The sequence below is a fragment of the Berghia stephanieae genome, chromosome 1 (genome assembly GCF_034508935.2).
Source record: "Berghia stephanieae isolate SIO BIC M18660-M18661 chromosome 1, UCSD_Bste_1.3, whole genome shotgun sequence".
NCBI classification, from domain to species: domain Eukaryota; kingdom Metazoa; phylum Mollusca; class Gastropoda; order Nudibranchia; family Aeolidiidae; genus Berghia; species Berghia stephanieae.
This window is the reverse complement of record NC_088360.1, coordinates 128,668,569-128,677,885: the sequence shown is the minus strand read 5'-3', so window position 1 is coordinate 128,677,885 and position 9,317 is coordinate 128,668,569.

Genomic DNA, 9,317 nt, shown 5'->3' with positions numbered 1-9,317 from the left:
ACCAAGGGAAGCTACTCTCTACGGATAATGATCTTTTAAAATCTTTGTAACAGCGCTATTGTGTAAATTAATGTAGCCTCCTTATATGTAATAAATTGTCTTTTATATATATATTTTTCTATATCGCACGTTAATATTTACTGAAACGCTTAAGTTCTCGACATATTTTTTGGCAAATTTTAGGTCCCAATTTGGCAAAAAATGCAGATGACAATAATACTCAGTCTGACTGAGTATATTTGAAGAAAGGGAAGGACAAAAAACTTCATTTGTGATTGATTGATTGCCACATTATCACACCACGAAAATACTGGTTGGGTTTTAGTTTTATGTACCCTGTGCTTTAAAAAAATAATTCTTGGGGTTTTTTTGTTTTTTTTTTGGGCAAATGATGCGGAATTGTAAACAATGGCTAAATTCAAGCTATTATTGATGGCACTCACTGAATTATCAAGATTATAACATTTTTTATAGAACTGCTTCTTAAGAGATACAGAAATTTGGTGTTTTTTGCGCTGCTTATACTATTACTATTATGACTAATATATAATATTTTTGACAAATTGAATGTTAATACTAGTCATTTAAAACAAATAGTTACTGAGTGCTTACCCACTATTACTATTACTATTATAGATTGAAAAAAATGTAAAAAAGGCAAAACACACAAATCAAACAAATAAAAAAACAAAAGCAGGGAAAATACCAACAAAAGAAAACAAATAAAAAACACCCCCCCCCCCCCCCCCCCCCCCAAACAAAGAAAACCTGCCGAATCTGCCTCTGTGCTAGCCAACCCAAAATCTCGAGCAGGTATTTGAATGGGATACTTACCGATAGGAGAAAACGACAATTGTTCCTTATAAGAAATCAATCGCCAGTCTGGAATAAAAATCATATCCCAGAAGAAAAAAAAAACCCCACGAAATAAACACACTGCACATAAACACTCAACTGATTATTTGACTCACAAACAGGGGAGGTGGGGTTTGTCAAACATTTAAGACGATACGGATATATCATGTAATTACGTGGATTCGAATCCAGCTCAGTAAAAACAAAAACGGAATATTGCCCTGCTTTAGTGTGAAGGACGAATAGTGCAAGCAACACTATTTGTCCTTACGTACGGCAACGACGGTTGATGCTATTCGACCTTAAGGACGAATAGGGCTACCCTTATCAATTTCTGTTGAGGTCACTGATGGTTAAAATAAATTTTCAGGCAATCTACAGGTGTAACTGGCACCTGGTTATAACAAAAGTTTTTTTTTGAAATATGTTTTAGTGAAATATGCAAGGTCTTTAAATAGTCTACTAATCGGATATACATATGTACAAAGGTCCTGAAACCCACTTATTTTCTCCGATTTAATACGATGGATTTGTCCTCATTCAAGGCTGAGGAATCTTCCGCCTAAATGGTGGTTCATCACCATCAGAACTCCGCTTTTATTCTATTTTTAAAATAAAAGACTCACCACAACCAATGCATCAACATCCCTACCACACTACTGCATATTACAACCAAAAATAAAACCCGGCAAAATACCATAAGTTATGATAAATTCGACATTTATGCATGTTCTTGCGTGCTTTTGTAACCCCCAAAACCTAATTTTTCAATAAATATGAATTCTGATAGGTTTAAACGCATCATTAAGTTGTTTCGTTTCATTAGAAACTAAAAAGCAGAAATATATACCAGACTAATCGGATTTCAATAGTCTGATGTCACGTTGCCCAGCAGTGGCAGCCATCGTGGTTCTAAACAAAGAAAGTCGGTACTTTTTACTTTTTATTCTTTATTCTGGCTAGAACTTTTCATGTCTTGTGATCAGAATGTGTAATAGTCAAAACATGATCAGATTTTTAATTGTTTTTATTTTCTCCTCTGGATACGCTTTTATGCTCGTCGGAGAAATATGTCATAAGGGCGTCCGCCATTATTCCGATAGTTTAGAGCCAGTTACCATGCGTCATTACGAGGGAAGTGACGTTACGACTGTTGAAGTTGAAGCGTATTGTCAATGTGGAACTACAGTATTTTAAAGAACATTGGTTTTAATCCTTAGCATGCTATAAAGAAAGAGTCAGAAAGAGGCCACCCAATGCAGAGTAGCGTGTTAAGAATGCGTTAATTTAAAAATGTCACCTAAATTAGCTAACATTTACATGGTTTGATGATTAGGAAAAAAAAGGTACACATGAATGACAATGATAAAGAAACGAAATTTCAACAATACAGTGTATTTTATTTATTACTGGCAATACTGAGACTGCATTTATTTGAAATTATGACAAGAACTGCTAATTCTTGTGAGTAGAAACTAAAAAATCGTCTTTGAAAATCACATGAATGTCTTTGAATTTGAAAATTACCTTTCAAAGATGTGTGAACTGCCAAAAAAATTTTGGAAATACAATTACCATTTACAACAAAGAATCAATGAAACTGTTATGATACATGAAAACAAGGCCCTTGACGTTATCCTCACTCAAAGGACGTCTGCGGTCTGAAAAGACCAGGTTGTATAATGAGAAACTTCGCTCTGCGTCAGCTGAATTCACAAGAGCGTAAATATACTTTCGTGCACACTTTGACAACTGGGGCAACTCACCTGCCTTGCTGTTCCAGAATATAATGAGACTCATTGGCAACTTTTTTATAGCTTTTTGCTGACGAATGCTTAAGGCCACAGGATGCGACCGCATCTTCCTGGAGCGACATTGTGACTTTTTGGTGGCCTGAACCCCTTGCTACCCCCAAGTCGTTTAGAGCCTTATGGTCTATGTCGCGCGACTTTATCCTGGTTTCTGTGATATTGAATGGACAGTAAAATTTGTTGTTTAACCTTAGATATGATGGTAGTCTGAAATAGAGTACTTTAAGCCGCACTTTGAAGACATAGCCACCCAGCTATTATTAACTCCCTTTGCTTGAGAGAAAGTGAACTGCCAACCTCATCAAAACCTCAATTGAAATCAGAGTATCTGTTCGTCCTTCAGGTCATATTCTTAAAATTAAAAAGTGTCTAGCCGTCCTTCAGTGCTTGTGCAAATGAGGTAGGCGTGAAAGAAGTACGCTGAAACTGACACCTTCATGACATTTTGTTGAGAAAGTGTTGGTATGTACTTCAAGTACAAATTATAAAAAAATTTCCAATGAAGGAATTGTTTTTGTGGGCTTTAACCTTGACCATGACCAATTTAATCGTTTAGAAGGAGCAGGGTTGAGGAAAGGGGGAGGAGGGGGGGGGGGGATCGGTCACCGGTTCTGTCTTTCACGACTTGAGACGTAAGCATCGTTATGAGTAGAAAGAAAATCATATATCATTCTCTCTCTCTCTCTCTCTCTCTCTCTCTCTCTCTCTCATCTTCTCTCTCTCATCTCTCCTCATTCTCTTCTCTCCTCTCCTCTCTCTCTCTCTCTCTCTCTCTCGCTCTGTCTTTGTTTCTTCTGTTATTTCTCTTTCTCTCTACATTACCTCTCTCCTCTTTCTCTCTCTCTCTCTCTCTCTTCCCTTCTCTTCTCTCCTCATCTCCTCCTCTCCTCTTCTCTTCCTTTCCTCTCTCTCTATCTTATCTATATCTATCTATCTTCTGATCTATACTATTCTATCTATCTATCTATCTCTATCTATCTATCTATCTTCTTATCTCTTCTAATTTCTTCCTCTTTTTTAAAAAAAAAACCTTTCTCTCTCTGTGATCTATCTCTCAATTTTATTCTCCCCCTCCCTTTTCGTGACTTCTAATCTAACCACCCCCCCCCCCCCCCCCCATTTAAAAAAAAAAAAAGAAAACCTGACGAATCTTCCTCTGTGCCCAGCCAACCCTAACTCTGCAGGCATTTGACAGGGATACTTGCCAATAGGAGAACACGAAAGTAGTTCCTAATAAGAAATCAATCCCCATTCTGGAATAAAAATCATATCCCAGAAGAAAATGAACAAAACAAAAAAGTTTTAAAAGCCCCCACGAAATTAACACATACAACAAACACACATAACTGATTACTTGACTCACAAACAGAGCAGGTATGGTTTGTTAAAATTTTAAGACGATACGGATATATCATGTAATTACGTGGATTCGAATATAGCTCAGTAAAAACAAAACGGAATATTGCCCAGCTTTAGTGTGAAGGACGAATCGTGCAAGCAACACTATTTGTCCTTACGGACGTATAGGGCTACCCAAAATAAAATTTAAAAATCATCTCTTTATTTGCTTCTTATCTCCTCTTAAATTTCCACCCCTTTCCGATTTCCAACAACATAAAACGACACCCTTTTATTTATCATGAAAGTATTTTCAAAATTGAATATTTTAGAAAACAAAGGCTCTTCGAAGTCTTTTTTTTTTATTTTTGTTTTTCTTTCTTTTATTATTATTGTTATTATTGTTGTTGTTGTTGTTGTTGTTGTTGTTGTTGTTGTTGTCATCATTATTATTATTATTATTATTATTATTATTATTATTATTATTATTATTATTATTATTATTATTATTATTATTATTATCATCATTATTATTATTATTATCATCATCGTCATCATCATCATCATCATCATCATCATCATCATCATCATTATTATTATTATTATTATTATTATTATTATTATTATTATTATTATTATTATTATTATTATTAATATTATTACTATTATTATTATTATTATTATTATTATTATTATTATTATTATTATTATTATTATTATTATTATTGTTATTATTATTTATCAGTATGATCTTCAGATTATAACCATTGCGAATGCCATTTAATGGCAATGCTTTTTCAGTTTTCTACGACATTGGGACGAATTCTCTTGTTTGTGTCTTTTGACGAGTCATTGCAAGCTGGGGGAAAGGGGGGGGGGGGGGGGCCCCCAAATTTTTACGCCCTTCTTTGATAAGACAAGGAGTTATGCCTTTCACAAAGACATAATCCCCGACAGTTGAGCAAGTCAACTCATAAAGGTCGCACAAAACCCACTTTTCACCCATCGAACACGGTTCGTGTTAGTGTTTGCCAAGGGGAGGGGGGGGGGTGGATCTAAACTTCTTTATCCATCTAATTTTCTTTCAAATGAACCGCAATTTTCAAATACAAGAGGTGTATAGTCAAAATGATATAATTATTAATTTGCCTTCACCATTCTGAGTTCCTGGTTGTGAGCAATCTATTGTGCGGCTATGTGGTCTAGTGGTATGACACTCGCTTTCGGATTGGAAGGTCCTGGGTTCGAGCCTCGGGCTCGGAGCATAGTTGAGTCATTGGAAAAGGCTCTTTACTCAAATTCTCTCACCGTACTCATGTGTAAAATGAGTACCTGGTCGTTAACAGCGTTGTCTTTGTCCGAAAAAATGTAATATCGCCTAACAGGCGTCTTGTCCCGTCCTACATATTAAATGTTGCTGTAGACCAGGGACCCCTTGTAAAGCGTTTTGAGCACATTTAGTGGATATTGTGCTATATAAAAGCTCATTTTTTTATTTAAAAAAAAATATATTGCTATACGCCTCATGCTATGAAAAAGAATTCCGCTCTTCTCACTGGAGAAATACTTAAAAACTTCCCTCATTATGACAAATTTGCATGTTTAATCCATATCGCGATCAGTTTTTTATGAATATTGAAATCTGAAAAGGCAGCTTCGCCTCTGGCTCTCAACTATTAAAATGTAACATTTGTTTATCTATGTCAAGTGTGTACAAAATGTCCAGTTTGCTGTGTCATTTTGAATCCAGGGTGGCACACGAATCTCGTAAAAAGTGAACCCCCGGTCAAGCCTGTGGGGAGCTCAGTGATCGTAATCACAAAATAATTCATTACTGTTGTTGTAAACCATCCATTTGTTCACTCATCCCAGACCCTTCGTTTTTTTATATACTGTAAAGAAAAAAAATCCCAAAGTATGGTACTGTAACCAGTGAAAACAAATCGACTTAATGTCATTAACAATTCAAGTGTTCGAGCCAATTTTCAATCAAATCCATTAGAAGGTTGTGCAGATCTACCAACTCGCTTTGGACAATATTTTAAAGAAAAAAACGGATACCATCAGGAAGGAACTCTCGTCTGAATCGATCCCTACAACATTTGACAAGTTTCATGGTGATTCGTTAACACATTTTTCAAAGATTACTGAAGCTGACTTACGTGATTGCATTATGTCGTCTCCAACTAAAAGTTGTGATTTAGACCCTTAAATACTGCCATTTTAAAAAAATGCATTGATGTAATTTTAACACCATTTACATGTATTGTTAATAATTCGTTGCAGTCAGGTGCTGTACCAGACATTTACAAAGTTGCTCATGTCAAACCCCTTTTGAAAAAACCTGATCTCGATAAAGAGAACTTAAAAAACTATCGCCCTGTCTCTAATCTTCCTTTTCTCTCTAAGATCTTAGAAAAGCTTGTTTTGAAACAATTACTGTCTCATCTTAAAATAATTGTCTTGAAGAAAAATTTCAGTCTGCTTATAAGCAACATCATTCGACGGAAACCGCACTTGTTAGGGTTGTTAATGATCTCCTCTCTGTTATAGACAATGGTTCATGTTCTTTGCTGAATTTGCTTGACCTATCGTCTGCTTTTGATACTATTGATCACAATCTTCTTCTCAAACGTCTTGAAATTACTTATGGCGTGTCTGGTGCAGCGCTTGATTGGTTTAGGTCATATTTGTTTAATCGTAAACAGATTATTACGGTGGATGAATATAGATCGGAGGAAATCTTTCTTGATTGTGGGGTTCCCCAGGGTTCAGTACTTGGACCCGTTCTTTTTGTTTTGTACGTTGGCCCTCTGTCTAAAATCATCAGAAGTTTTGGTCTGTCTTACCATCAATACGCTGATGATACGCAATTGTACTGCGTTTCCAATATGAGAAATTTACCAGAAGTATCAGCCAATAGTAAAAATTGTATCCAAAGTGTTAAGAAATGGATGAATGAGAACAGACTGAAACTGAATGATGATAAGACGGAGGTGCTGTATGTGGGGAACAGGAAGTGGAAAAGTGAAACAGATTTGAAGTTGGGGGATGCCTCTATTCAAATTGTTGACAAAGTGAAAAACCTTGGCACATTCTTAGACTCTGGACTGTCGATGGAGCATCAGGTTAATAATTTGGTTAGATCTCTCTTTTTCCAACTAAAAAAGATTGCTTCCATTAGACGGTTCATATCTGAGGATGTGACCAAGCACCTGGTTGTGTCCCTCGTACTATCGAAATTGGATTATTGTAATGCTCTGTTGTTTGGCGTTTCGCAATACAATCTGAAACGTCTTCAGATTGTCCAAAACAGCGCTGCCAGACTAGTATTTATGAAGCGTAGGTGCGACTCTGCCGGACCTCTACTTCATGACCTGCATTGGCTGCCTGTTGAGAAAAGAATTAAATTCAAAGCTTGTGTTTTAGTGTATCGTTGTCTTGAAGGTACTGCCCCTTCCTACCTTTCAGAACTAATTGAAAGATATTCAAAACCCCGCCCCTTACGTTCGGCCAGTGATTCCACAAAACTAGTTGTCCCCGAATTCGGAAAAATGCTGGAATGAGATCCTTTTCTCATTTCGGACCCTCTATTTGGAACGCCTTACCGCAGAGCATTCGTGAAAAAGAATCTTTGTCTATTTTTAAACGTTCGCTTAAAACATATTTGTTTCGATTTTAGTAGATGGTATGAGAAGCAAGATAGGTTTGGTTTGTGTTGTGTGTTGTGTTGTGTGTGTGTATGTGTGTGTGTGTGTGCTTGTGTGTGTGAATGAGTATGTTTCAGCCAAAGTAATTTGTAATTTAAGCGCTTAGAGTCTGGTGTCTCGGAGTTATAGCGCTATATAAGTTTTCAGCATTATTATTATTATTATTATTAAGATATACGTCAACCTGTGCACATGGGTTGGGGAACGGACTCCTGAACGTAAAAGTCATCCATATCAATGAACGGACTATAGCTATTTGACACAGGGTTAGGAATAATAATGGAAAACGATAGACATTTTTAACGAAAACTACTGGAAAACTAAAACATACTTCAGTTCTTCAATTTAGAGTAATAGTGCTGGGTCGAGTTTGAAACGATCAAATCGAGCGGGTTTTCGATCGAGTCCTCTAAAATCGAGTCGGTTTCGAGCGGGTTTCGAGTCAGTGACGTCATCGAGCAGTGATTCGTTTGAAAAAAAAAAAAACACGAGCAACTCGTTTGCCACAGGAAACTTCACATACCCCTCCCTCTCTTATGTCTGTGGCTGGTTTGACTGCAGCTGGTTATGATGGGGGCTGCCAGATGGCCAAGTTCAAAATTGGTTACTAAGAAACGCTTTTCTATTATTATTCATTAAAAAAAAAAATCTTTTATTTAAAAAAAATGAAAAGATAAGTTTATCCAACTGTAGTCGATTGTTTTGTTAATCAAAACAAATGAGTTTTTCAAGGGAGTCAGAATGCTTGTGGTGTTGGGCTATTTGGGGTCTATTTGACTACTTGGGCAAGAAGAAATCTGGCTGTCTGGCAGCCTTGATTATGATCGTTCGTCGCATCACACACACATACACACACACACACACACAACACGCCATCAAACAGTTGTTGATGGTGAAGGGTTGAGACCCCCCCCCCCCCCCCTCCCACCACCATCATCCCGCTGTCACCTTAACATTTCATATTTATGTCGCGCCAAAAGTTGTCGGCCTCCCATAATTTGTCACTGGTCGTCATCGCCTCTTGTGTGTGCGGGAAAGGTCGTGCCTTTCATTTCATTATTTGAAAATAAATGAACAAGAATGGTGTGTTTTTATTAGGTAGGTAGATAATAATAATATTTAGCAGGTTCCACACCCAGACACACACGGATTGCCCGGACACGATGATAACGATGCCGACGACAATGGATGACGATGATGATGATGATGATGATTATCGTGTTTCTGTTTAAAAAATGAAATACTTTAGCAGGTTCCACCCCCACCCCCCACACGGATAGACCGGACCCGAAGATGATGATTGTGGTTTTGCTGGCTGTTACGGCTGTGATGAGGATGATGATAATGATGATGATGATGATGATGACGATGGCGCAGATGGTGATTATTTGTTCGGTCGCTCAGTGGTACGGTGTCTCTTGTCACAAAATCAAGCCTTGTCAATGGCCGGATGAGTGACAGTGATTGTTGAAAATTGTGATCCAGACGTTAAGTCCGTGTGTCAGGCACTTGACTCAGGTGTGAATGTATTCTTATCTTATAAGCAATGACGGGTATTGTAAAGAGCTTTAATACAAAAAGACTCCAAACAGCGATCGGTACC